The sequence below is a fragment of the Macaca nemestrina genome, chromosome 16, assembly GCF_043159975.1.
Source record: "Macaca nemestrina isolate mMacNem1 chromosome 16, mMacNem.hap1, whole genome shotgun sequence".
In the NCBI taxonomy this organism is placed as follows: Eukaryota; Metazoa; Chordata; class Mammalia; order Primates; family Cercopithecidae; genus Macaca; species Macaca nemestrina.
In genome coordinates this window covers 67,393,880-67,408,782 of record NC_092140.1, presented here as the reverse complement: position 1 = coordinate 67,408,782, position 14,903 = coordinate 67,393,880, and the positions used below count along the sequence as shown (strand labels likewise).

Genomic DNA, 14,903 nt, shown 5'->3' with positions numbered 1-14,903 from the left:
ATGTAGTATAAAATAATTTAGGCAAAAATAAAAAAATAAATAAATAGAAATACAATGCAGGGAGATATTTTAATACAAAATGCATAGGCTTTGTTGAGTAAATAGATTTAAAATGATATAAAAAAATCTAAATACTTAAGATTTATTTAACATTTATATTGAACTATATAAGGAAAAGAGAAATGTTCATGGAACTTTTGCAAGAATAGTTCTTATATGAGGCCACAAAACAAGCAAAATAATTTTTAAAAACTCAATGGTTCATATTCTTGTTTTTTGTTTTTTGTTTTTTGTTTTTTTGAGACAGAGTCTCGCTCTGTCGCCCAGGCTGGAGTGCAGTGGTGCAATCTCGGCTCACTGCAAGCTCCGCCTCCCGGGTTCACGCCATTCTCCTGCCTCAGCCTCCCAAGTAGCTGGGACTACAGGGGACCGCCACCATGCCCGACTAATTTCTTTTGTATTTTTAGTAGAGACGGGGTTTCACCGTGTTAGCCAGGGTGGTCTCGATCTCCTGACCTCGTGATCCGCCCGCCTCCGCCTCACAAAGTGCTTGGATTACAGGTGTGAGCCACGACGCCCGGTCTAAATGGTTCGTATTCTTTAAAGCCAATACCAAAAAACCCTCAGAAACCTACATGTTAATATTAAAATGTTAAACAAAAATTTTAAATCTTTGAAAAAAATTATTAATCTTATAAATAGCTTACGTTAAAAAAATAAAAATAACAATTATAGAAAAATGTTAAAATAACACTAATGATAAGATTGTATACCAAACATCTGGGAAGTGGCCAGAACTACTCAATAGACTGACTATTCTTCTAGATTAAGAAGGAGGGAGGGAGGGAGGAAGGGAGGGGGGAAAGGGGGAAGAAAGGAAGGGGGAAGGGCAAAGGGAGAAGGGGTGAAGGGGAGAACGAGGGAAGGAGGGAAGGAAGGAATGGAGGAAGGAAGTAAGGGAGGGAGGGAGGAAGGGAGGAGGAAAGGGGGAAGGAAGGAAGGAAGGAAGGAAGGAAGGAAGGAAGGAAGGAAGGAAGGAAGGAAGGAAGGAAGGAAGGAAGGAAGGAAGGGGAGGAGGGAGAGGAGAGGGAAGGGGAATGAGACACAGAGGGAAGGAAGAAGGACAAAAATATTAACTAACTTCTTAATGCCATAAATTAGGAAAGAAAGCACAATAAGGCAATTTTAGGAAAAGTAGAAGAAAGAAACTAATTATTTCTTAAATGCATAAGTAAACAATTTAAGGTAAAAATTAAAAAGTAGAATAAGAAGCAGATCTTTGAAAAATGAAAGAAATCAATCAAAATAGTAATTCTTCATAAAATAACCACTTAAAATAAAAATCCTAATACACAAATTTAGAATTAGAAGGGGAATATCACAGTACAGAGGTAATTAAAAATAATATCATATATTAAGCTATGCTAAAGCTTTCAAACTATTAATGCAATGTAAATTTTTCCTAGGAAATATAATTAACAATATTGACCAAGAAGAAGTAGAAACCATGGAAGAAATTTAAATGTTAATTAGTTAATTACTTAGCAAAAAAATGTGCCAAATTAGAACAACAAGGTATTGTGTGTATAAATCTTTCTGCAATATAAAAATAAGTGATGAGCTTTCTAGTTTATTTTATAATCTTTTGCATAATCTTGATACCAAGACATAAAAATAGGCAAAATGGGAATTCAGGCCAATTTTATATATACATACAGGTTTGAAAATTGTAAGTAAAATCTTATAAAATATATGACAGCATTATATTTTAAAAATTATTCACCATGGTTGCTCTATTTATCTTTGTAACACAGCAAAAGCTTATTTATATTAAGAAATCTGTTATCAAATGATAACTTTAAGAATGCTTATCAAAAATAGTTACCTCAATGAATGCTAAAAAGAAATTTGCTAAAATTCTTCACATATCCCAACATAGTAACAAAGACTCTACAAAAAAAAAAAAAAAAAAAAAAAAAAAAAAAAGGAAGAGTTCCAGATCCAGGAAATCTCCAAAAGATCACAGCAAACATTTCAGCAGTCTCTAATATAAATTTGATCTACTCTATCACTCTGTAGGGTTTCATTGTGAACTGAGATGCAGATGACAACTGCAAAACCACTCCAGCTGCTGAGGTCACTTGATTTAAACCAGAGACCCCATTTATATCCATGTGAAAATAGATCTTTATGAAAGCATATTCTGGTAACATTGTTGTTGGCCCAGATGCTTGGAATGCTACCAGCAGACAGCCTTCAGCTTTCAGTCCTGTAGGGATTATCTCAAATACAGAGAGCTCTTTCACCCAGAGTCAGCCTTCGCTTGAGGTCACCCACCTTCCATACTGTAGTATAAAGTCCTAGGCTTCCTGACTCAACTCAGGACAATTCTGAAGGGCCTGTCATTCCTTTTGGAATTAGCTGAGGCAACCATTGGGAGCGCACTGCATTGCAACCTCTCCTTCTGCCCAATCCTGCTTGTTCTCCTTCTATTTCACAAGTGTCCATCTCAAAGGCGCTGCTTACGAACATCCTGCAAGCTAAACTCCACTCAGAGTCAGCTTCCCAGGGAAACCAACCAAAAGCATTAAGACATATAATGATGTTATTTTACTCCGTGCCAGGCTCTAACATTTAGGCCAGGCATTACCTCTTGGGGCAGAGTTTTAGAAATGTGTCAAGAACACAGAGCTGTGGTTTGTGTTTGGGACTAAATGCATTGTTCTGTTTCTGATGGATTATTCTGAGCATTAGTTTCTCATCCATTAAACAGGAGAGTTGATCTAAGGGATTTCTAAGCTCTTTCCCAGTTCGAAAATGCCATATGATAAGATCTTCAAACATATGTATTAAATTTAGGGCTTTAATATCCATACAAGGATTTGGGGTGAACTTTCTCTACAGCATGTTAATATAATCATTCAGTAAAAACAAATTGTCAGATAGTTTGAGGTTGAACTAGAATGTTACTAGGTAGTCAAAGGATTAGGAGACAAAATGAACATTATCTTCATTCATTTATCTACCAACTCATTTATTCATCAACTACTTATTGAGCAATTATTATGTGTCAAACCTTGTGTTTCAATCCAAAATCAGTAAGTTATGGCCCTTATCCTCTAGAATCGCACAATTTAGTGGATGAAATGAACACTTAAAATAACAGCAATAACCCGCAAATATAAGTTCAGCAATAACATACAATGAGTTCTGTTGGACCATAGAAGAATACACCCAGCTCCACCTGAGGGTTGCAGAAGTCACTTCCCAAAGGGATTGATGATCCCTGGTTAGGAAGTGAAAGCTGTTCAAAAAGAGGAGGCAGTCTACATGAAGATACAATTTCAAAAATTAACATGGTGTTCAGAGAACGCTCTAGTTGTTAGGCGCTTAGCTAAGTGTCTCAAGGCATGGTCAGGAGCAAAGTCAGCAAGGGTTAGCAAATCAGTTCATGGATCCTGTAAACTGGTGGTAACTGTGCTTCCCAGAGCTACCCCACTCTCATCCTCAGGCCCAATATTATGATTCTCTGGTTGTAGAATGTGGCCAAGAAACCTTCAAGCCAAGTTAATTGGGTTGATTTGCAGATGGATTCTGCAAATTATACTTCAGGAAACATTAGGAGTGCCCATCTCAGTATGCCCGGGAAAGCCTAACTTTTCACCTATTGTCTCAGCATGATTAGTAATAAATTTGTCATTCATTTGCAAATGTGTCCTCCTTTTTAGGATAAATTATTATGGTCATTCTAGTCCTGCAGGGATATAGGGAAGGTGCCCTGGGGTCACAGAAAAGGGCAAAGTGTAAGGGATGGTCCAAGAGGGAGAGACTCTAGTTTCTTCCTCTGATTCAATTGGATCAGTGCTATACATAGGGCCTTATAGCTTTCTTCTAAAAAACAAGCGTTAGCAGTCAAAACTAGAAACTGGAAATCATTGAATGGTTTTAACATGCACTGACATGGTCAAATGGACAGTTGAAATAGATCATCTTGGTAGCTGTGTAGACTATGAAGTAGGAGCAGGATGTGTAAATAGGAGGCTGTTTAGCTGTCCACAGGGGGAAAAATGAAGGCCCCAAGTAAGATAGTAAGTGGACTAGAAACATCTAAGAAATTTTACTGGCATGACTCGATAATTAATTTTATGGGGGTGAGATGAAAGATGTCAGTAAGTTATGGATAACACTCGTGTGAACATATACCACTAAAGAAAAACCCCAGGATACATGATGTGAATGCTCTATTATTTAACAGCTTAGGAAAATCTTCTGCAAAGGGCAGAGAGGATTTAGTGAGAAAGGCCAAATCTCCTGCCTGCATATACAATAATAACAGCATTTTATTCCACTTATAAAAATGTTCTGTTTCATTAAACTTTACTAAACATTTTTAGATTGTCAGACTATATCCCAAAAAAAGAAAACTAAAATGCTGAGATCCAAAATCATAGTGAAGTCAAAATTTACTCATGTTGTATGTAAGTTATTAAACATAATTCCAAATTGTTACGGATATAGGATATAGGGATGTCTTTTTAAAAATAATACAAAATTGCACATAAAATCAGTTTCTACTGGGGAATAGGAAAAAATGGCAAATCACAGATTTTTAAAAGATGAAAATATCACCCAGAAAATTGAAGAAAATATATAACTTGCTTTTTAACATGTCTTTATAATGCTATTCCCATATAATTGGCTACTCTTTGATTGTCTCTCCATAAGATTTTATAACATTTTCTATGGAGGATCTTCTCAGCTTTTGCAGCCTTGGCACTATTGACATTTTGAGACAAGTAATTGTTGAGAGCAGGAGAAGGGGAGAAGGGAAGGAGATGTTCCATGTATTGCAGGAACTGCAGCATCTCTGGCCTATATCTACTATATGCTAATAGCATCCTCCACTAGTTGTAACCATCAAAAATGTCTCCAGCCATTGTCAAATGTCCCCTGGGAGACTCATTCAATTGAGAATCACCATTCTGTGGAAAGAATAGAGAGACAGTGTTTTAGTCTGCTCAGCCTGCCATAACAGAATATCATAGATTCGGTGGCTCAAATAGCAGAACTTTATCTTCTCACAGTTCTAGAGGCTGGAAGCCCAAGATCAAGGTTCCAGCAGGATTTGGTTTCTGGTGAGGGCTCTCTTACTGCCTTGCAGACAACTTCCTTCTCTCTGTATCTCCACACAGAGGAGACAGCATGTGTGCTCTCTTATATCTAGACTTTTTGTGTTTTTTTTTTTGTTTTGAGACAGAGTCTTGCTCTGTCACCCAGGCTAGAATGCAGTGGTGCAATCTCTGCTCACTGCAACGCCACCTCCTGGGTTCAAGAGATTCTCCTGCCTCAGTCTCCCAAGTAGCTGGCATTACAGGCATGCACCACCATGCCTGGCCAATTTTTATATTTTTAATAAAGATGGAGTTTCACCATGTTGACCAGGCTGGTCTCGAACTCCTGACCTCAAGTGATCTGCCCGCTTCAGCCTCCCAAAGTGTTGGAATTACAGGTGTGAGCCACCGTGCCTGGCTCTTGTGACTTTTCTTATAAGGAGCCTATCATATAGGCCTCACTTAGGCCTCACTCTTCTGACATTGTTTAACCTGACTTACCTCCTGTAGGCCTCATCTCCAAATAATATAGTCACATTGGGGGTTAGAGCTTCAACATATGAAAGTTGGGGGAACACAATTCAGTCCATAGCATATAGATAATTAAATCTTTTTTCTAGTATGATTGCTCAAAAAATTGCTTTAATATTTCTGGAAGAGTTTTTATTGGTTTTACAACATTTAATTGGTGATATTTTATAAATGTTTAGGGTTGTTGTCAAATTTCAGAAAACATCAAGCTTCTTTCATAAATGACCTATAAGATTTTAGGACATTTCAGCTTTTCTGAAATAAGGATTAATCATAAAAGCTCTTTGAATTAATGACATTTTTACCAGTTTTTCATGAGTGTCATTATTGCAGTGGTGTATTATGATTTTATGTTACCATTATCAATGTCAGATTGTCATGTCCCCTCAGGAAAAAATTAATAAGAAATCTACATAGGCCTAGTTGGGCAATGACACTTCAGACACAGGAAGAGCATAGCAAAGGTCTGTCCCAATAATGACAAAAAGTCAGTTTGGGTAGAGTGTAGTACATAGGGAAGGCAGCAGTGAATGAGAAATTTAGAAAAATGCTCTGGAGTCAGGGAAGGAGTGGGAAATATCAAATGCTGGCCAGTGACTGAGAATAGAGGACCATGACTTAAATTTGAGTTAAAGAATCAAAGGTTGGTTGATGGGCCACTAGGCATATGAAAGTGTAATGTGACAATCATTAGCATTCAAATCAGCCAAACGTCAGTTTAAATACTGATCTGACACAAAGTAGCCTGTGAAATCTTTAACTGTGTCAGCTCATGTCCTCTAAGAAGCAGATACCAAGATAGAATTAAATGTGCAAGAGATTTATTGAAGGAAATAGCCATGGAAAATAAAGAAAGGAAACAGAAGCTATTGAGAGCCTTTCAAATCATGATGAAGATCTGACACCCATAAAAGGAAAGAGAGAAGAAAGGAGGATTGGGTCAGAAGACCTTCAGACTGCAGTACAGCTCTGAGAAAGTCTCAGCTGGAAGGCAAAGGCTGCCCATCAGAGAAGTTCTGCATTGAACGGGAATTGTCCAGCTCGAGAACTCTGGCCGTGTTTCTTCACTGGCTGAGAGCACCTCGGGAAGAGTACGATTTTGTGGGGATGCTAAGATGGAAGAGTACGATTTTGTGAGGATGCTAAGAGTACGATTTTGTGTGGCATCTGGAGGAAGCATACCAACATATTCTCTTAAAGGAAAGTATGAGTCATGCACCTCCAGGCCCTGACCGCTGGCCATAGCTTATGTATAGAAGTCATTCCTAAGCATATAAATCCATTCCAATAAACCCAAACTGAATGTATCTCATTGACATTATTTTTAGTCATATCCCCAAAAAAAGTCCCAGCTTATTCCTGTGCCACCAGACATGAGTGGAAATAGGACAGAGGGGAAGTTGCAGTTAAAAGACACAGTGGTCTTAACTGATTGCAGATAAGATATCTTTTGAAAAATTACAGAAGCATATTTCTATGTGGACATGTGCTAGAGACCCTGCCAGGACATTGGAAGGGGTCCTGCAAATGAACACCCTGAATCTTAAAATGCTTTAGCTTCACACAAATCTACCTTGTTTCTAAAGGTGATAATTTATTTTTATCAGACATGCACTATCATTGAGATCAAGTCCAACTCCTAAATCCCTAAAACTCTCAGCCAAATAAAACTAGCATAGGATAAGTGCATCTCAAAAGGCAGAAGAGCTGTCTCCCTTCTGAAATACAAAATCACCAAGTTCATTGGACCAGGGAGTTCTCATTCTTCAATTTGGGCCAGAGTCAATATCCAAGGGTCCAATTCAAGGGAGAAGGACAGGTGCCTAAGGGGCAAGCAAGTTCAAGGTGTGGGCAGTTCTCAGTGTGGTTGGATGAGAGCTCCAGAAAAGGAAAGTCCATGTGGGACAGTAAGAAACAAAACAAAACACAAATCAAAAGTGGGATCCCAAGCAAGGTAAGGGGCTGGCAAGATCAAAAAGAGAAATCTAGAGATCTTATCAACAGGCTATGAGTTAGAACTAGCCTCTAGACTTGAGAGAAGGAGAAAAGGGTTGAGAAGAGCAGGAAGCCAGGCCTACCAGTCAACAGACTGACCTCATTGGTGCATAGGGAAGATGGGTAAACTAAATTGTGACATCACTCTCCCTAGATGTCACTGGTAGGGAGGGAGCTGCTGAAGCCCTACTGTAGGGGTCCCCATTGTCTCCAGGGTTGAGTCATGGAAAACAGGCACTTATTATCCACACCTGAGCAGAGTAGGACCAGACAGACACGTAAGCAATGAAGAATCACAGCAAGCCCTCCAATAACATGGTGGTGTTATAACAATGAGTGTTGTTATAACATTGATGAGAAAAAAAAAAAGAATTTATTTCCAGCAGAGACCACTGTCTATGTGGAGTTTACTCATTCTCCCCATGTCTCCATGGGTTTTCTCCAGGCACTCCAGTTTCCTCCCAGATCCCAAAGATGTGCACCTTGGGTAACTGGTGTGTCTACTCTGTCCCAGACTGAGTGTGAGCATGTTTGAGTGTGCCCTGCTGTGGGTTGCTTTCTTGTCTCGGGTTGGCTTTCACCTTGTACCCTGAGCTTCTAGGAGAGGCTCCAACCACCCATGACCCTGAACTGGCATAAATGGGTTGGAAAATAAGTGAATGAATTGAATGAATGAATGAATGAATGAATGAATGAATGAATGAATGAATAAAAAGTGTTGTCAAAAGTTTGGGAAGTCTATGATAATCATCCAAATACACAACAATAAAGAGTGCGTTAGGAAAGTGCTCAGTGAGCCCATCATGCTGGTAGGAGGGGCTCCTTCCAATTTTCACTTGGCAAACATTTATTCCTTGATTGAACCCACCACCACTATGACCACCCTCACTCCTCATTCACCAAAAATTGGGGAAGTAATTATCTTACTTGTTTTTATTAATCTTTCTTAAATGTATGTATAGCTCACATTTATTTTAATGTTTAATATTAGAATCATTTTGAGTCTTCACTTAAAAGTTTAGTGATCTATTTGGGACCAAAAATATTCAGTAGAAACTTAACTCTCATTTATATCAATTAACCTATGGTAAAAACTGGCTTCATTATACAGCTGTTTTGCTTAAAGTAGCAGTTTCCAAGAACCTATTGATGACATTAAGTGAGGACTCACTGTTATCCATGCTGGATGAGAGTCTCTACAGAGCATCGAAGCCTCAGACCTCTAAATATCCTAATCACCATCTCCACGCTGGTAAGGTACCAACACAGGGAAAGCCTAGCCAAGGTGAGACCTTGAGAGGCATAGAGAGATTTACCAGCAATTGTGTGTGTGTGCATTATCATGTGCATTTTACTGGTACAAATTGAAATGCAAATAAATCAGAAAATAATCCTGGAGGAGAGGGCCCAAGAAAAAGCAAAATAACTAGAGGGAAATAGCAGAGTTCCTCAGAAAGGTCAGAGACAAGTGGCCTTTTGCAATTGCAGCATTTGTATAAAATCCAGGTGTAAGTAGCAAAATTAGCAGCGCGTTTTTAAATTTAAATATATCTTTCTTAAACATAGTTAATTTATTTCCCAGGTTTCTGGTTATTGGTCTCATGTTTCCCCTAAAAAATAACTTAGAACCTGTAAGTGGGCAGAAGGAATTAGTGATTCTTTCTAGCTATAAATTATTTATCACCTTATTCCACTCTCTTTACCTTCATTGGGATGCTTCCAAATTGACAAAGAAACCTATTTACTGTTAATTGATTACCACTCTAAATTCATTGAGATTGCAGCAGTAACAAGCATCTCAAGTAGTTCAGCTGAGATTAGCTGTATCACATCACAGGAGAGAAGAAAAGATGTGGTTAAGGCAGGTTCTCCTCACTGACAGTGGACTTCCAATTTCAAGTGAACATGTTTCAGAATTCAATACGACAGTCTTAGTTTGTCTAAAGACAAGTTAAAATGCAGACCTTCATTTTTGCAGCACAAATGATGGTCAACAGGAATTAAGTCAGGAAAACAGAATCCTTACTCATCCTACATGTTAAAACTTACAAGAAATAGATTAAAAACTCTTGGTAGCATATCTGTTAATAGCATCAGAAAACGTTTTCACTTTTATTCAGTTCTAGCTCTGCATATACAATAAGCATTAAATTTTAAAGCAAACAAAATAAATGCACCAGAACCTAGTGTTACATGGGAATATGGAAAATTTCTACACCAAAAATGAGGTCTATAAAGATATGTGTTGTTTCACAATACTTTTTGCAAAAAAAAGTGACTTATCTATAATATTATCCATTCAGTGGAAAGGATATACTGTAAAAATTATTATTTCCCCAAATTGGGACTATTTCTTATCAAAGCCATAGTTAGTTATAATAAATCTAGAGGTCAGCAGTCTAAAAGCAATAAAAAAATAATTAAAATTAAAACACTTTAAAACTTTGACACAGCCTCCAACAATGACAATGTATATTGCAAATATTAATATCAATTTATTCATTCAACAAATGTAAATTGAGTTCTTAGTTCAAGTCAAGCATTACTCTATGAGCGAAACTGACAAAAAAATTCCCCGTCCTCATTGAATGTGCCGGCAAAGCAGGATGGAGGGTCTAGTGAGAGAAACAAGAAACAACTATATACAGTGATGAGGTGATGAATGCTACAGAGGAAACTAAAGCAGAAGGGGGAAAGAGAGCTGATGTTTGGGGAGGGTGTTGCTATTTAATAATGAGTGGTCACGAAAGGCCTTTCTGACAAGGTGATCTTTTAGCAGAGCCATCAAGCACTTGTAGAAATCAGCAATTTGCCCATCTGAGAGAGGACTGTTCCATGCAGAAAGAATAGAAAGTGCAAAAGGCCTGAGATGACAGTTAGTGGGCACACTGGAGGAGCTACATGCCAGTGGGGTTGGAGCAAAGGGAGTGGGAGAGAAAAGTAGACCATGAGGTCAGACCATGAGGTCAGAGAGTTCAGATCAAGCAGACTAGAAAGTCCTTGTGCAGATGTTGGATCTTACAAAGATCCAACAGGGATTACAAGGGATCCTGATTACAAGGGATCGGTGGGCTCTTCTGGCAAGAATGGAAGTGAGTGGGTAGGGAGCAGGACAAGGGTAGAGGACTACTTAGGAAGTTACTGAAGTTGTCCTGACAAAAAATAGTGTTGGGTTGTGGTAGTGAAGGGTGTGACAATTTAAAGAAGGTACAGATGGGAGGTCTATGTCCATAGAGAAAGAAGAGTCAAGGATGATGGAGGTTTATGTTCTGGAGTCGCCATTTACTGAGAGAGAAAGATTCTAGGAGCAGATGGGGCAGGTTTAAGGCAGGGAAATTAAGAGTTCTGTTTTGATCATATCAAAATTGAGATGACAGTTATCCAAGAGGAGGGGTGTGTGTGTGTGTGTGTGTGTGTGTGTGTGTGTGTGTGTGTGTTTCCACTGGTCATGTTACTAAGAAAATTTATTGTTCTTTCTGGAAAAGATTGAATCACGGTATAAAAGAAAAAATCTTAGGACAAGATGCCTGAGGCAACATGAAAATACTGAAAGACTATTGAACTAAAATAATCAAAATGCCACCAGCTGAATTGTCTCAAAGTGTCAAACAACCTTTTGGAGACTCAGTAGTCTCCCCTCTCTAAAATAAAGAAGTATGACTAAATTTCGTGAATAAAATGACTCAGCTCTACCAAATTCAAAGAGGATATAAATCCTTCAAAATCATTTCCCACAAATAAACCTCTCATGTCCCTCCCAAGGGGGGGAAATGTTATTTTATAGACAATGACATCTTCTCACTTTGGAAATCAGGACTTGTTTTAAGGTGTTAGGACTAGCGTTCAGAAAGTCCTGTCTTTTGCAGAGGCTGCACAGTGTCGAGAAAGAAATGTATGAGCATCAGACCCAGCATATTTCAATCCTGATTCTTCTGGCAGGATTGCTGAGATCTTCTTGCTCAGATCTCCAAAATGCTGCTTAAATGTACTCATTTGTAAAAGAAAGCAAGAAACACACTGTTCTCACAGAGTTATTCTGAACATATAAGAATTAAAGCATTTAACACCACGCAGCATGGTATATAATGTCATATGATTTAGGATACACTGTATATTTAGAACACCCCATAATTATTAGTTCCATCCTTTCCCATTCCTATCTCCTCACTTCCCACTCCCAGCCTGGAGGCGAGCTGGACAAGAACCAAGCCCTTTAGTGTCAGGATTTGATTAGTCATGTTGCTGAATGAGTGAGAGCTCTCAATGATATGAATTAATTTACACAGTGGGGAGGCCAGGAGAACTACATTCTTAGCATCTACTCTGTGCAAGGTATTTTGTAAACATTGGTGGAATTAATCTTCATAACAAACATACTAGGTAAACATTTTCATCTTATTTTATAAATAAAGAATCTGAGGTTCTGAAAGGTTAAGTAATTCAAGGAACTCAAATAAGATCATTAATTGTTTCATAATCAGTAATTGTTTCTCAGACATGCTTGATTCTGGAACCTCTTTGCACTCTATCACTTTGTCATCCTTGATGCTGCTTCCCACCCTGCATTGGTGACCTGGTGGTTTTAAAACATGATGGTAGGACCAGGTCTCCAGTCTGAGAATAGCCTGCGGACATGACCTGTCTAGACTTTTGCTTGTCTGTGCCTCTCTTCTCTGAGTCCACCTGCCACCGTGTTCTGTCTGTACTTTAGTTTTTATGATCAAAGGCTCTCTTTAAATCAATGCTACTCCTGATCAGTCATCTTGGCATGTCTCCAGCCAGCAGCCTGGTCTACAAATCTAGCTAGCAATCTCCTTTGATCATTGTTATTCAGCTCTGTGGAAACCTGGATGTTGTCTTTAAGTGTTCCCTCCAAGTCACTCCTTACAATCCATCATCAAGTTCTGTTGTTTCTACATTCAAAGTATCCCTTTAATCTTTCCACTTGTATTTCCTTAACTGTCCTTCTACTCCAGATCTCTAATTGCCTCTCAACTGGATTTCTACAATAGCCCTCTTATCATTCTCCCCATTTTATCTCTTCCACATCCCCAATCCATTATCTATGCAAAGTAAGATTTTGAAGCAAAACCTAATTATGTACCCCTTGAAATACTTCCTTTGCTTCCCACTGCACTTCAAACAAGGTCCTTACCCTTTTTGGTATCATATACTACCCACAGTCTTGCATGGTCTGGCTCTTCCTCTCACTTTGGTTCTCTGTGTACCAGCCACAGCCACCTCCTCTCACTTCTGGGAAAGGCACAGCTCCTTCCTGTCTCTGAGATATCACATGTCCAGCTCCTTCTCATCCTTCAGTTTCCTGCAGAATTGTTAGCTCTCTATCTCTACACTCATTTCAATTACCTTTTAGCAATTCAGTCTATAATTACATAGAGTGGCTGCCAAGAGAAAGGAGAAGAGGATCCAGGCAGAGATAAGAAGAGCCCCTACAAGCATGTAGAAAGGTCCTGATCGGAGGTTGAAAGAATTATGTGTTTGAGAAACTGAAAGAAAAACATTTTAAAAGACAGTCTTTGTGTCTCCCTGCAAGATTGTAAACTTCATGGAGGCAGGGCCATATCTGTCTCATTCACCAGTTCACTTAGCCTAATACGTACAATGCCTGATAAGTAGGAGTCACTCAAGTACATATGTAAGTCATGACTTAATGCCTGTGAAATCAGTTGTAACAGCCACTTTGAATATTACTTATTAGTACTTAGTTTATTCATGTTTTCTCAATAGAACAGAATATAGCTGATAGTTTTTACAGAAATTTGTGTCTAACCACCTCACATACGCATGGTTTATTTGTAGTCACTGATGCTTATCTATGCATAATTTTGTTGTCTTGGTTCAGATTTAACTTTCATTTAATGAATCCATGACCCATTTCTTCTCTGTACTGTCCTTCCCTCCCAGCTTTGTTTTCCATAGGCTATGGGTGTTCTGAAATAATATGTGGCCTTACCTTGACTGACAGGTAACTCACAAAAATAAGTATCTTGTCACTTCTCTGTCTGACCTCCAGGGTGTATGTCAGATTCAGGTCTGTTCATTCCCTCATCGTTCTGAGGCAGGAAGTACTTGGGGCACATGGCAGAAGCACAATTGGCTGAGACAAATGGCAACAAGTGGCAACATTTATTTATAGATTCTGCTCCCTTTCATGTTGTGTTGACCAAGTCAAGTCACATAGCCAGGTCCAATTTCAAAGAGGCAAGGAAATACACTTCACGTAGGTCAGCAGTCCTCAACCTTTTTGTCACCAGGGACTGCTTTTGGGGAAGATAATCCACGGACAGGGGTGGAGGGTGGTTTCGGGATGAAACTGTTCCACCTCAAATCATCAGGTATTAGTTAGCTTCTCATAGGAGTGCACAATCTAGATAGTTCACAGTGGGGTTCATGCTCTGATCTGATAGAGGTGGAGTTTAGGTGGTAATGCTGGCTAGCCTGCTGCTCACCTCCTGCTTTGTAGCCTGCTTCCTAAGAGGCCACAGACCACTACCAGTCCGTGGTCCAGGGGTTGGGGACCCCTGACTTAGGTGACTATCTGAGGTACTGCAAAGTTCCATAGTAAGAGGTATGAATGTATAAACCTATCAAATGAAGAGAGTGAAGAATCAGGAACAATAATGTGACCTACTACAGCATTCACACTTCTAGTCTTTGAGTTCATGGAGCAATCTGGGATCCAGTTATTATACTTAAAGAGAAGATAAAAGTGAATAAATTAGATCAACCTGTTCAAAACTAATTTATTGACAAAACACTTATTCTGAGATACATACTTATTTACAAAGTGAAAGGTAAGCATTTACAACTGTTTTGAGAACAGTATTGAACAGAATGTATCAAAAATAGAAGCTGGTGGTTTCAAAACTCCCATATACAAAAAAATATTGATTAACAGCAAGAGTAATTTTTAAACTTGTCATATCAATAGCCATTAACCACTAAAATTTATCACAAGATGTTAGTTTTTAGGTCTTACCTGTAGAAAGATATTAAAGATCAATGTAAAAGTAAAAATAATTAAAAAGTAAAGATTCCATTTAATATGGGCTGGAAGAAAGCATTCAAATTCAAGAGTGTAGAAAAGGCTACAAAATATTTTCATAAAGTTGTTTAAGTTGCAGTATCTTTGAAAAAATGAGAGAGCTACAATTTATAAAAGACTGATTAAAGATCTTGGGTAAAATTAAAATGCTAGAAATGAAGTGGGAAAGAGAGAAACACATACACAAAATCATTCAATTA

General features: G+C 38.5%; 1 long non-coding RNA gene across 1 annotated transcript in view; it reads right to left on the bottom strand.

Moving 5' to 3' along the window:
- Positions 1-14,903, bottom strand: part of LOC105485584 (uncharacterized) — a 127,836-nt gene that overhangs the window by 102,738 nt on the left and 10,195 nt on the right. The window lies entirely within an intron of this gene.